We start from the raw sequence: 13,859 nt of genomic DNA, 5'->3' as shown, positions 1-13,859 counted from the left end.
ATAAAAGAGGATGGACTCTAGAATTCCCCTGCCTAGGTTCCAATCCAAGATCTACTACTTATTAGCTGTGTGTCTTTGCTCAAGTTACTTAATCTCTCTGTCCTCCAATTTCCACATCTGCAAGTGGGGTTCATAATACCTGCCTCCTGTTTGAGTATTAAATGAGTTGATATATGTAGAACATTTAGAACAGTACATGACACAAAGCCAATATTTACACAGCACCTACTGGTACTATTTACCAGCCTTTAACCTAAACTACTACCAATCTTCCTCACCCCTGTCCTTCCTTGATTCTCACTAGCAACCCACACATCGAGCCAACAAATCAAAGTTGTATTTGTTACTAAACACGGCGATGTACTTACCTTCCAACCTAAACTCACATTTAGTGTAAAGAAAACAAACAAATAATAAGGTTGGTAATAGCCTGGGGCAACTCCTCATCTGTTTTATCAGGAGATGCAGCAATTCAGTCCCATCTCCCGGTTCCACTTCTAACTCTAGTTCTCCTGCTGTTTCCACCACATCTGCAGTTACTGCCTCCACTGAGGTCTTGAACCCCTCAAAGCCACCCATGAGGGCTTCTTTCAAACTCCTGTTAATGTTGATATTTTGTCCTGTTCCCATGGCATCTAGAACGGTGAATCCTTTCCAGAGGTTTTCCCTTGAGATTACTCATACCCAGCAGAGGAATTACTATCTATGGCAGCAACCGCCTCATGAAATATATTTCTTAAATAATAAGGCTTGAAAGCTAAAATTACTCCTTGATCCATGAGCAGCAGAATGGATGCTTGTTAGCAGGCATGAAAACATTCATCTTGTACATCTCTATCAGAGGTACAGCACCTGGGTGACCAGGTGTATTGACAATGAGAAAAACTATTTTGAAAGGAATATTTTACTCTGAGTAGCAGATCTCAAGAGAGGGTTAAAATGTCCAGTTAACCATGTTGTAAACAGATGTGCTGTCATCCAGGCTTTGTTGTTCCATTTATAGAGCACAGACAGAGGAGATTCAGCCTAAGTTATCAAAGGCCCTAAGATTTTTGCAGTGGTAAATGAGCATTGGCTTCAACTTAAAGTTACCAGCTGTATTAGCCCCTAAGAAGAGAGTCATCTGTCTCTAATGTTTTAACAATAATAGTAAGTTCCTCAGAGAGTTGTTGCATTGAGTTAATATATCTAAAGTTATTAGAACAATCCATTGCACGTAAGTAACTTGTAAGTATTAGCTATCCTTATTATTGCTACTTTTACAACTATTAACTTAGTGGCATCAAAGTTGGTATTATAGAAGAATAAAAAAGTAAAAGAAAATTGGGGCCTCACATTAGATAGTCAACATTTTAGTGAAAGTAGGAAAATAATTACTATAATCTACTACCATGTATATGAGAGAAATATTTTCACACAAAAAGTGAACGAAGATGTCTTTATAAAAAGTCATCACAGTGCATTTATTAGTTTATCACCATAGAGAAGAAGAAATTTCATCAATAAATAGCATCAGTCTGGGATTTGAGAATCATTGTTTAAACATCAAGGACTGAAAGGTGGGACAAACTACAAACCTTGGTGTTTTATAATAGCATCAGGTAATAGAGAAATAGCCCCTTGTAGTTTAGGAATAACAGTCCAAATGTCCTTGCTGAAAAAAAAGGCTAAATTAATCTGCAAGGATCACTTAAAAGAGAAAAAAAATGTCCTAGTGCAATGTAGGAATTGATTATGTATAGGTCTAAACATACCATTTTGTTAAGAATTACACTGTGAAGACTCCAAAGGAATTTAGCGTGAAGAAGGAAAACATTCAGCACTGGTCTGATTTGCTAGGACAGTGGTCGGCAAACTCATTAGTCAATAGAGCCAAATATCAACAGTACAACGATTGAAATTTCTTTTGAGAGCCAAATTTTTTAAACTTAAACTATATAGGTAGGTACATTGTTATTAACTTAATTAGGGTACGTGGTATTTTGTGGAAGAGCCACACTCAAGGGGCCAAAGCGCTGCATGTGGCTCGCAAGCCGCAGTTTGCCGACCACTGTGCTAGGGTATAATGCCCCTCTGCACTCCACAGCCTAAAGCACAACTGAGGAACTTGAGGGTTCCAATGAGCAATGCATGAATGGTAATGCCGTGACCCTTTAATACAGTTCCTCATGTTGTGGTGACCCCCAACCATAAAATTATTTTCGTTGCTACTTCATAACTATAATTTTGCTACTGTTATGAACCGTAATGTAAATATCTGTGTTTTCCGATGGTCTTAGGCGACCCTGCTAGCGGTTCTCAACCTGTGGGTCGCGACCCACAGGTTGAGAACCGCTGCTATAGAGCCTAAGACCATGGGAAAACATAGATATTTACATTACGATTCATTAACAGTAGCAAAATTACAGTTATGAAGTAGCAACGAAAATAATTTTATGGTTGGGGGTCACCACAACATGAGGAACTGTATTAAAGGGTCGCGGCATTAAAAAGGTTGAGAACCACTGGGTTAGAGGGAAAGAAAATAAGTGAAAATCTTAAATAAAAGACATGGAACTTATATATTTGTTTAGCCCAGAAAAAAATAAGCTGAGGATCATTTCAGAAACTATTTTCAACTATAAAGTGGGACTATTTTATGAGATTCTAGGTTGACTGGGGTTTAATCGTCAACGGGGCTGAACGATCAACTGCCATTTGCCCCCATGCCTATTGGACTCTGTGGTGCTTCATGGTGTTTCTATTTATCTATTTCAGACATTGGTATGTACAAACATTCTGATAATAGAAGACATTGTAAAACTAGTGATATCCTGCCCAGCTGGCATGGCTCAGTGATTGAGTATCGACCTATGAACCAAGAGATCATGGTTCAATTCCTGGTCAGGGAACATGTCTGGGTTGCAGGCTCGATTCCCAGCCTGGGGCGTGCAGGAGGCAGACGATCAATGATTCTCTCTAATCATTGATGTTTCTATCTCTCTCCCTCTCTGAAATCAATAAAAATATATTTTAAAAAAACAACAACAAGCCCTAGCTTTTTGGCTCAGTGGATAGAGTGTCGGCCTGCAGACTGAAGGGTCCTGGGTTCGATTCCAGTCGGGGGCACATGCTCGGGTTGCAGGCTTGATCCCCAGTAGGGGGCGTGCAGGAGGCAGCCAATCAATGATTCTCTTTCATCATTGATGTTTCTCTCTCCCTCTCTCTTCCTCTCTGAAATCAATAAAAAAAATATATTTTTTTAAAAAACAAGTGCTATGCAAATGACATCAGAAAATGAAACTTTTAGAACAGAGCTCATGCAGTCATTTCTGATGCATGGACAGCATGGATTGGCAGAAAGGTGTAAAAGTCAGAGTTAGATTTGAAGAAAATATTCAGTAATAAGGTATGGTCACTGAAAGATAGGGAGGATTAATTTGCTTGTAATATAATAGTATTAATAAGAAAGTATTGGAGTATAAATGTGAAAAGGTAAATTGTATCCACAATACATGTTGTATGAACTTTTATACCTTTGACTTTGGAGGGTAATTTATTACTTTTTCAATACTTTCAAAAATTATTTAAAAATTCAATTAAAAGAGCAGTCTATTTTTCCTCAACAATAATAAAAAATTGACAACCTGGAAACTCTAAATGTTTGGCAATGAATATACATAATATTCTACAAATTCAGAACACTTTTTCCTTTTTTACACTAAAGGTTGACAGATATAACAAATAAAAATATTACATTTTATCTGGCAATCCTATCATCAATATATTTTAGTTCTGTCTGTTCTGTGTTAATGGCTCTGTCTGTTGTGAATGTATGCATTCATGTGTTGAAATATTTAAAAATAGCCTTTATTTGGTTTCACAAAATGCTAAGCAAGTATAATGACAAAACTGACCCTTTGTCCATTTTTATTTGCTTCTATGGGTGGAGAGCATATCTGAGATCCACCTTATAAATATCATCATTGCTATTTTACATTAAATTTTAACTATTATTTATCTTAAAACTAGTGTAACTAATGTACAGGTGTTTAAATAAAGTAAACTATGCGAAAACGTATTCAGTGAAAATTGTCTCCCCCCAGAGTCAACTGTTTTTGCCTGTTTGTGATTCTTCTGTCATTTGTATATTTACATGTATGTACATATCTTTACCTATATGGAAGCATAATAGATACATTCTTCTGCACTTTGCTTTTTTTAATTTGTTATCTTGGAAATCACTCCATATGAACACATTATAGCTTTATATTGCTTTAAATTGCCACATAATATTGTATTATATAGATATAGCCTAATTTATATAAAGTCTTCTAATCATTGCCATTCAGTGGCCACCCTTCACTGTTTATGTATATAATTGAAATAGTAACTACAAGCTGTTATTTGCTATCTTTATTTAATGTTTATTATAATCATCTTTCCACATCACTCTATAAGTAAAAATAGTATTTCCATTTTTAAACATTTTGCACTTTAGGGTTATGAATAAATATGCACAACTCCAGGGAACCAACGTGCACTGACTGCCTACTATGGGCCTGCCCCTCCTGTGCGGTCACTTCTCATCATCAGAGGTGGGGTAGGCAGTGCTGGAGACCAGTGCTGGCCATGCATATACGGTGCACACCCCCTCAGCAGCCTGGACACCCGGTTCATTTTCTCCCATAGAGATTTGGAAAGAACCAGTCACCAGGCCACATGCAGGTGGTTTCCAAGCAGCAAAGCCCAGGCTCCAGAGCACAGTTGGTTTAAAACACACTCTTGGTGATAACGGGGTGTCTCTCATTTCAACATTAGATGGAAGGGATAAGTGTCCTAACATAAATAAAAATATTATAACTACGTAAAGTAGCCCTTTTAATGAAAAAAAAAGGCTCTCACTACCAATAATTTGCTGTCCCTTGGCTGCATAAATAAAAAGTTTCTTTCCAGGTCAGGTAATTGTGATTATGTTTCTTTCTCTGGAAGACGTCTGCTTCTATAATTTCAATAATTACAAGCAAACATAACTTGCTTCTCTTCTCTTCCCCCCAACATAGCTCTAGGGGTTTGCTTATTAATATTTCAGGATGGATTATAATGAACCTTTAGGAAGAAATCAATCTCTATAAACTCCACCCCAAATTTATTATAACATAAATGTTATAAAAATAATTTTATTTTAGTTAGTGGAAGACAACACAAATATTTTATTAAATATATCTAAGGAATTTAAAAGGCTGATTAAGTAAATAGCTTTTATAAAACTACATATGTTTGAGCAATGAATTGAACTTTGAAGATTTCAGCATGGAGTGTGAAAGACAGACTGGCAGAAAAAGAGAAATCGTAAATCCAGAAAATGATGACTGCCAAAAAGGGCAACATTTTTATTTCTATATCAAAAGCATATAATATTAAATTTTTAAGTGAAACAAGACAGCATATAGAAATGTCCTCTCATTAAATGGATAAGGGAACCAAGACATGGATGGTACTGTTAACGTTTTCTTTTTTTTTTAAATGTATATATTTGTATTGATTTCAGAGAGGAAGGAAAAGGGAGAGAAACATCAATGATGAGAATCATTGATCAGCTGCCTCCTGCATGCCCCCTACTGGGGATCAAGCCTGCAACCTAGGCATGTGCTCTGACTGGGAATCAAACTGTGACCTCCTGGTTCATGGATCTATGCTCAATCACTGAACCATGCTGGCCAGGCAACATTTTCTTAATTTATAGAGCTAACTAAGGGTCTTATGCAAGAGGCCTTCATAAGTTTCAGGAATTATTTTTTAAACTTCTGTACCCTGTATCACTGTGCCCCTTAAGATTTAGGTAAGTTCTTTTTGGTCTACCCATTTGCAGCTTCTCTGTATGTAGTTGATAGATTACAAGACAGATTTGATATACTCATTTTGAAGGTTAGAGTAACTGGTCAGTGAATCATTGAAATGGTCAGTGATTATTTCAGCTAACATCATGAGCAAATCAGCAATCAATGATTACAGCAGTTAAAAAAAACAACAAAACTAATTAGGTATGTTGAGAGGCATCACATAATTATACTTTTGGATTGTGATGAAATCCATGAAAAATTGGACTTCCATGCCATAAAGGGTTTGGAATGGGAATAAGATTTATACATATACATAGAATCTTCCCCCAATGCTTAAATAGAGACTTGCTATCCAGCTAATGGTACAAGACTTACTCACTATTCTTTAACTTATTAGAGGCTGTGAAAGAGTTATATTGGACAACTATGGGCAATTAGAACACTAGGCCACCTAAAACCTGGATCTAAATATGAATTTGTCATTTATAGATCTTGTGACTTTGGAAAAGTAAAATGCAGCTATAATTTTTTCTTTTAAAATATAATGATAGCTTATTGAAAGAATTAAACAGGATAATATGTATATAAAATTATTTGTAAAACAATTTGGCAATGTTAGGTGTTGCTATTGTAGGTGGTCATGAATCCTAGTCAATCGTGAATATCAGATAATGATTAATGAACCTATGTTTGAGATTCTTTGAGGTCAGTGGTTTTCAAAGCAGGACCTTAGACCTCTGAGAAACCCTGAGGTATTTTCAGTCCTTAAAGTCAAAACTCATTTCATAATAATACTTTTATTAAAGTCAACGTATTCTTCAGGGTTATACTAGTATACTGAACTAAAAATTAAAAAGTACTTGATTTTTTAAAAAAATATATTTTATTGATTTTTTACAGAGAGGAAGAGAGAGTTAGAAACATCGATCAGCTACCTCTTGCACACCCCCTACTGGGGATGTGCCCACAACCAAGGTACCTGCCCTTGACCAGAATTGAACCTGGGACCCTTGAGTCTGCAGGCCGACACTCTATCCACTGAGCCAAACTGGTTTCTGGCAAAAGTCCTTGATCTTTGAGGAAGCAATTAATCTCATCAAATCTCCTCTATTAGTTACTTGTCTTTCTAATACCCTTTATCACAAAACGGGAAGTACCCATATAGAATTTCTCTTGTACAGTGAAGTACAAGTTATAATTGTTATCTCTAGGTAAAGCGTGCTATGTGTGGTTGAATTTGACTTTGAGCTATAGTCGCCCCATTTTACATGGCCTACAAACTATGGTTATTCTGACAGGCATATACAGATATCTACTTGAAAAGACACAAAGTCTGTAATTCCTAAGGAACAATTTATAGTATTTTTTGATAAAATTTTAGCTTTCACGGAAAATAGAATTTTGGAAAAAGTATGTAAGCCGACATGAACTTGACAGATTTCCAATACTTAATGAAGTTTCTAATGAGATCCTGATAGAAATATCAAATTGCATTTGAAAAGGCCACTAGAATATCTTTCTTTTTTCCAGTTTACAGACTTGTGAGAGGCTGGATTTTCTTCCTATCATCAACCTAAATAACATATTGCAATACAATGTAACGCCAGACACAAGGACTTAGCATATTTTCCTAAGCCACATATTAAAGAGATTTATAAAAGGATAATACAAGGGACATAATTTAATTTGGGACATAATTTTAGTAAAGTATATATTTACGTTAACATTTAATGGGCTTGTAGTTGTTATTTTAACAAATTAATAAATGATTTAGAAATGTATTTTCTATTTTACTCTCTAATATGCTAATTATCAATAGCTATAACATACATGAATAAAAGTTGTTGTCACCAAGGTAATTTTTAATAGTATAAAATAGTTTTGAGACCAAAAAGGTTGAGAACATCTGTTCTATGCTGTCATTGGTAAGGGTGTTTGAGCTGCCATAGGATTACCAAATCAAACTGGAATGGGAAGTTTATATTCTGCTTAGGAAACATTTCAAATTGTAATTTGAATCTCAAAAGACCCTTCATATATACATAAGTATGGACAAAATTGCCTAACTGCAATTTCTGATGTGTCTTTCTGGGTAGATTTTCCCATTGCTTGCAACTTTAAGAGTTTGTGTACCATATCTGTCTAATTCATCGTTATCATCACCTACATTCCACAAAAGTGCATGATACAAAAAAGGCCTCCAGGAATTTGTGTTGTTTGGAAGAATTTCTAAATTAATTTAGACATTCATGCAAGGGGTATCCTGACTGATATCTATGAAAATGCTACAGCCACCATGATGATGTGGGTAGATACAAATGAATAAATATATCACAAACATGTAGCTCATTATGGTTGTAAATGCTGCTGTTTGAAAATGGAGGAAATAGTGCCACCTCATATCCACTTGATTAGCAAAAGGTTCATGAAAGAGGTAGGATTTTAAAACAAAGAAAGATACTTTTAAATATAAAGAGCATTAAGAATAACAGAAGATTGAAGGACAGTGTGATTATCTTATTGGATGGGATTCAGGTAAGCTTTTCATGGGGAGTGAGGGGAGAGAGATGTTTGACCTTAAACCTGAGGCACTTGGAAAAGAATGTCTGCAGTCCAACTGGAAAAAGATAATAATTCTGAAATAAAAATAGGAATTTCTAGCTGTTATTTTTATGGCTAACTAGATGAGTGTTATACTTAATATTTTTTTTAGTACAATCGGAAACAGAGATGTTATAAAAAAGACTATTTAAGTTATTGTTTAAAATGTTTTACACAACACCTGGTAACAGAAAGCAGATAACATTTGTGTAAAATCTCACTCTAATTTATTGGTAAGTAACTAGCATGAAAAGGAGTTTTTAAGGCAGGCAATTAAATGCACATTAATTTAATGCACAGATGTTATTTTAATCATCACAAAATTGCATGTTTTATTTCATGATTAAAACAAAATCCTCCATATAATCTCAACATTACTGAATTATCATTAAGGCTTTCTATTCACTCTTTGAATGACCTCTACTGTGAATCATCTGTAAAAGGAGCAGACCAAGTATCTACACTAATAAAAGAGAAATATGCAAATTGACCATCACTTCACAACACCCAACAGCCTATCAGGAGTGAGTATGCAAATTAACCCAACAAAGATGGCGGCAGCCCCACTCCCCAGCCGCTCTGGGCCTCTGGGCAGAACGCATGCAGGTGCAGAGCAGCTGGGTGGGGCAGGATGCCTGCTATGAGGGGGAGGGCAGGGGGTGGAAGGAGCTACAGGAGCAGTACTCCGGCTAGAGTGAAGACAGAAGGCAGCAGCCAGAGCGAAGGCGTGGGTCCCAGGTGCCAGAGGAAAACCAGTGCCAGCAGCCAGGGGAAGGAAGGCCTATTGCACAAATCTTCCTGCAATGGGCCTCTACTTTCAATATAAAAGTTAAACCCATTTTTTAGTTAAGTATAGAGACTGTCAAGTGATTCTATAGGTGAGGACAATTTTTCACTGATCCTACACATTTGGGTTTTTTTCTGTCTTCTCCTATCATGTAATTTCATGATGTCTACTAATATATACATCCATCATCCATTCATGCTATCAAAAACATATTTTTGCTGTGTATGTGTACACAAATACATATACCATATATGTACACACACATAATTCTATTCTTAAGTGAAAGAGTTTGTAGTTGCGAACTGTTACTCTTTCTTTGAACAGGAATAATTCATATACTTTAAAATTAGACAGGAAAGTGACATATATCATATATACATGTATAGATACTACAAGTACATCCTATATAATAAAGAGTTAATATGCTAATTAGATGACCTTCCAGAATGACCAGTGGGCAGGGGGCGGGGCTGAAAGGCAGCTGGGGCTGCGAGGGCCGAACCCCTTGCATAAATTTCGTGCATTGGGCCTCTAGTATACCTATAACTATCATCTCTCTCTCTCTCTCTCTCTCTCTCTCTCTCTCTCTCTCCCCCTCCCCCCCCTCTCTCTCTACCTACCTATCTACCTACCTACCTACCTAACTTCCTTCCTTTCAAATATAAAGAGATGTATCTCTATGTTCTAGGAATTTGCCCTCTATTATTTGGCTGGAAGGAGCTGAAGAAATTATAATAAAGTCCATGCTGCTGAGTGTTTCCCTTTAAAGAAAAAGCCTGAACTGACTTCAAAGGTCAGTCATGAGCCCACGTGGACTCTGTCATGTGGCCTCAGTCTCACAGTTCTGTGTGCCTCATAAATATGGCAAAGCCCCAAGTCACTCTACTCAAAGACACCAATGAAATGTGTGGACTTTAAATTCAGTGAAGCCCAGTTTCTCAGGATAACACACACAGGGTTCTGCCACCCTACACAAGACAAGGACTACCCAGCTCTGGGAGACCCGGCCTGTCCTTGGGCATCGTGCCTGAGACTATCATCCTGCTAGTTAGAATAACAGTCCTGCATAAGTTATAGAGGATCCCACAGTAATGGCATTTTTACCATTTAGTAAAAAACATCTTCTGATATAAACAGAAACAGAACATAGTGAAATTGTACCGAGTGCATGTCATTGCGCTATTTTCCTAAAAAACAAAAACTTTTACAACTTGCTCCCTTCTTAAGCTTCGATGAGTACAGCAATCTAAATATGTTTCAATGTGTTTTTTGGTTTTAGTTATGATTTAGGATATACATTGAATTGTCTTCCTCCACAGCAAGAAGAGACTATAGCTAATGAATGGGAGCCTTGTCTAAGAAATCCCAAGAAGGAAGGCAAGAAATAGTACCTACTTTACTCCATGGCTGTTAAACCAATATTTTGGAGAGAAGTCTCACTCCTGCTGTTTAGAAGCAAAAGAGCTGATGCTATAATTTCTCTTCTTGATAAGATTAATCAGCTAAGTACATGCACAAATGTAACCAACCAAATCATTAGCATTTATTAAGGAAGACAGTTTCAAATTGATGGGCAGTGTTGAAGAAAGGTATAATATAAATCTCTTCCTTTCTAAACCCTATTTGAATATACAACCAAATGTATTTTAATACAATTAATACATAACTCCCCTCACCTATTTCACATTGGTAAAAGTGCAATTTAAAACGTATTAAATTGAATTTCAGATTAATGTGAAATAGCATGTTTAAAAAGGTGCATTGATGTCTTTGCTCAGCCTATAACTTTTGTTTGCATTTTGTTATAAAGTTGATGGATAGATTTCATCATAAGGTGTTATCATTAAGTCCCCTCAGAAAAAAAATTATTTTAAAATGCTGTTTGTCCCTGGTTGCTCTAGATCAAGGCAACGTCATGACAATTAGCATGCTTCCATCTTTCTCACATTAAAAAGTAAATATAAATGTTAAATTTTGCCAGATAGTGGTGATACTCTTGTTTCTCAGTATAGTTGTGATTGGTATCAAATTATCTAACAGTTTATTTCCCTTAAAAGATATGAGATTATGAAATCCAAACATGTAATTCGCAAAAAGTCATGATTTACATTTTACTTTTCAGATTCTAAAACCCCGTTACTATTAAGAATATCTAATACCTATTTTATACTATGTTACATTGTAATATTTTAATATAAATCATACTAATATACCTGTTTTTGGCAAGATGCATATAACTATTTTTACAAGTTTATGATAACTTATGAAATGTTATCCCTCAGTCTAAATATTTACCGGTACATGTTATTTTTTTTAGAAGTCCAGTATCTTTCATGAAACATCCTCTCATTCCATCACACACAACTAAACCTTACCTCAACCTAAAGTAAGAGTTTCTTAAGTCAGTTTCTTACAGCAGTTACTAAAAGCTCACAATTTCTTATGATGTACTTTAAGGGAATGTCATAGGAGACCCAGACTATATTTCATCATTTATACTAAATTAAAAAATAAAGATTTAAAAGGAAAGCCATTGTCAAGGATGATCTTCTAATACATTTTATAATTCCCCACTAGTGAAGGGTTTGAGAGAGAAAAAAGATGACAAGAACTGAGAGTTTGTTCATAGATCATGCATCTTTAGGCTCTGTTTACAAGATTCTGAAACAATGGGATGATACATGCAAAATTAAGTCATGCACAAATGTTTCCAATTACTCACTTCTTTGGCATCACATAGACTGGATAAAACATGGACATTATCATCTGCATTTTTCACCTCATTGTTTACTGTATTGTAGAAAGGACTTTTGAGGTAATTCTGAACTTATACAGAAGTAACTCTTGATTCCTAGTTTGCCATTTCAGAATCAAGCAAAGCTAAGGATTGAATCAGACAATCCGTAGTGACTAATTAAAAGAAGGCATTCTAAGTATTTCAAGAATGGGCATGAATAGACCAGAAACAATGACTCAGAATGACATAATTGAAATATTTCATGAGTAAAGATTTGCCTTGGTCCTCCTATATCCTTTAGAAACTTTAAGAAAAGAGCATGAACTTTTATGAGATTAATATATTTTGAATATACCGAAAAAAATCAAACCTTAGCCTACACATGATAATTAATTTTCCCACACCATTCAATTGCTTACAGATGTCTTTCTGATGGTGTCTGGCCTCTAGAGTTAATGTACCTTCAACTAGAATACCTCCTACTTGATTTTTCTCCTTCTGCTTGAAACTGACATCATACACTGAAAGATGAAGGGGCCAATGCGTTTCTTAAGAAACCAGTAGTCATGAGACTTCACCTGCCACCACAGATAGAGAGAAAAAATGGGGATGGGGGGCTTAGTAATTTCAAGAGCCACAATTTACCATGGAAGCCTCTACTTAATATTCCGCTTGATCTGCCAAGTTTATAGCCTGGCAAATCTGAATACAAATGTCGATGCAAATGAGGATTCATTATTCTTACAAGGTCTTTGTGTTGAAGCTTAATGTAACTTGGTTCCTGTGGTTGCTCAGGGAACGTAGATTGCAAGACAGAAAAAAAAAAAGATGAAAAGAAAAATAGAGAAAGAAAATAATAGAAATAGAAGGACATGTTTAAAATGCACTTTAGCCTGAAATGTGAGGATGCACAGGAACAAAGCAACCTCATTACCACCTCTCCCTCCAGACAGTCAGTTATAAGACATTTACTTCTCATCAGCAACACAGGAGTTAACCACTCAAGAACATTCTACCCAGAGAGAAAACACAACAATTCTTCTTTTACTGATTATAACACATTGTTCCCATTATAAAACCAATTCTTCAAATTGTCAAAAATTTTTATCATTCTTTTATAATTAGAGAGCTCATGGGCTGGTAGGACCTACACATTCCGATCTCTAAGAAGACTGCAAATGCATTAAAAAAAAATAATAATAACCCCACCCAACAATTCCCTTCCTTTCATTATGGACTAATTGCCAAATAATTCTGAATCAACATGTTAAGAAAGCTAAAATTAATAAACTACACATTAAAAAATCACAACAGTTTAACATCTTTCATTTATTGTTTACCATAACCCATTGTATGCAAAGGTTGCAAAAGCCCCAAGTTAGGGGAAACCCTGAGAGGCTGCAAAATTATGATTATATCTCATATACCATAGTATATTGTTCCGATGAATCCTTTGCATGATTAGCCGTTGTTTACACAGAAATACCTTCTCCGGAAATAAAAATGTACTGAAGGTAACAGGAGCTGCAAAGCTTAGCAGATACGATGATCCCAAGATCATTGCAGTAAGGCTTGCTTCTTCATCCATAAATAAAGCACATTTGCATCCATTCAGTCAAATTAGCTCCATTAAAAAAGTGGTTATAATTAGCTCCTTTTTCTGGTTCACGGGTAAAATTCTTGCATGCCTGCTGTTTTGATTAAATCCACCATTGTCTTCCAATAGCTAGTGCTAATTCGTCCAAGGAAATCTTCAGTGGAGGTGTTATTTTATGCTGCGCTTCCGTTAGGTGTCTAATTTACGCCAAGTCCCTGCAGTGTTTCCTTAAGCCATCCTCTTTGTCTTGCCTTTGAAATTTACCAAATCTTACAAGAAATCAATACTTAATTGATTATTCACTTTTCTGCAGCT

The 13,859-nt window shown here is 35.8% G+C and overlaps 1 protein-coding gene across 2 annotated transcripts in view; it reads right to left on the bottom strand.

Annotated features, from left to right (window-relative positions):
• Positions 1-12,065, bottom strand: part of ZFHX4 (zinc finger homeobox 4) — a 365,425-nt gene extending 353,360 nt beyond the window's left edge. The window contains exon 1 of one of the 2 annotated variants that reach the window (XM_079796736.1): positions 11,933-12,065. The gene's annotated coding sequence lies outside the window, so the exon portion shown is untranslated. The remainder of the gene's footprint in view (positions 1-11,932) is intronic. The other variant, XM_079796738.1, reaches the window with a different exon arrangement.
• Between the last annotated feature and the right edge of the window lie 1,794 nt (positions 12,066-13,859).

This window comes from Cnephaeus nilssonii, assembly GCF_951640355.1.
Source record: "Cnephaeus nilssonii genome assembly, chromosome: 18".
NCBI classification, from domain to species: Eukaryota; Metazoa; Chordata; class Mammalia; order Chiroptera; family Vespertilionidae; genus Cnephaeus; species Cnephaeus nilssonii.
This window is presented reverse-complemented; position numbering and strand designations above follow the sequence as displayed.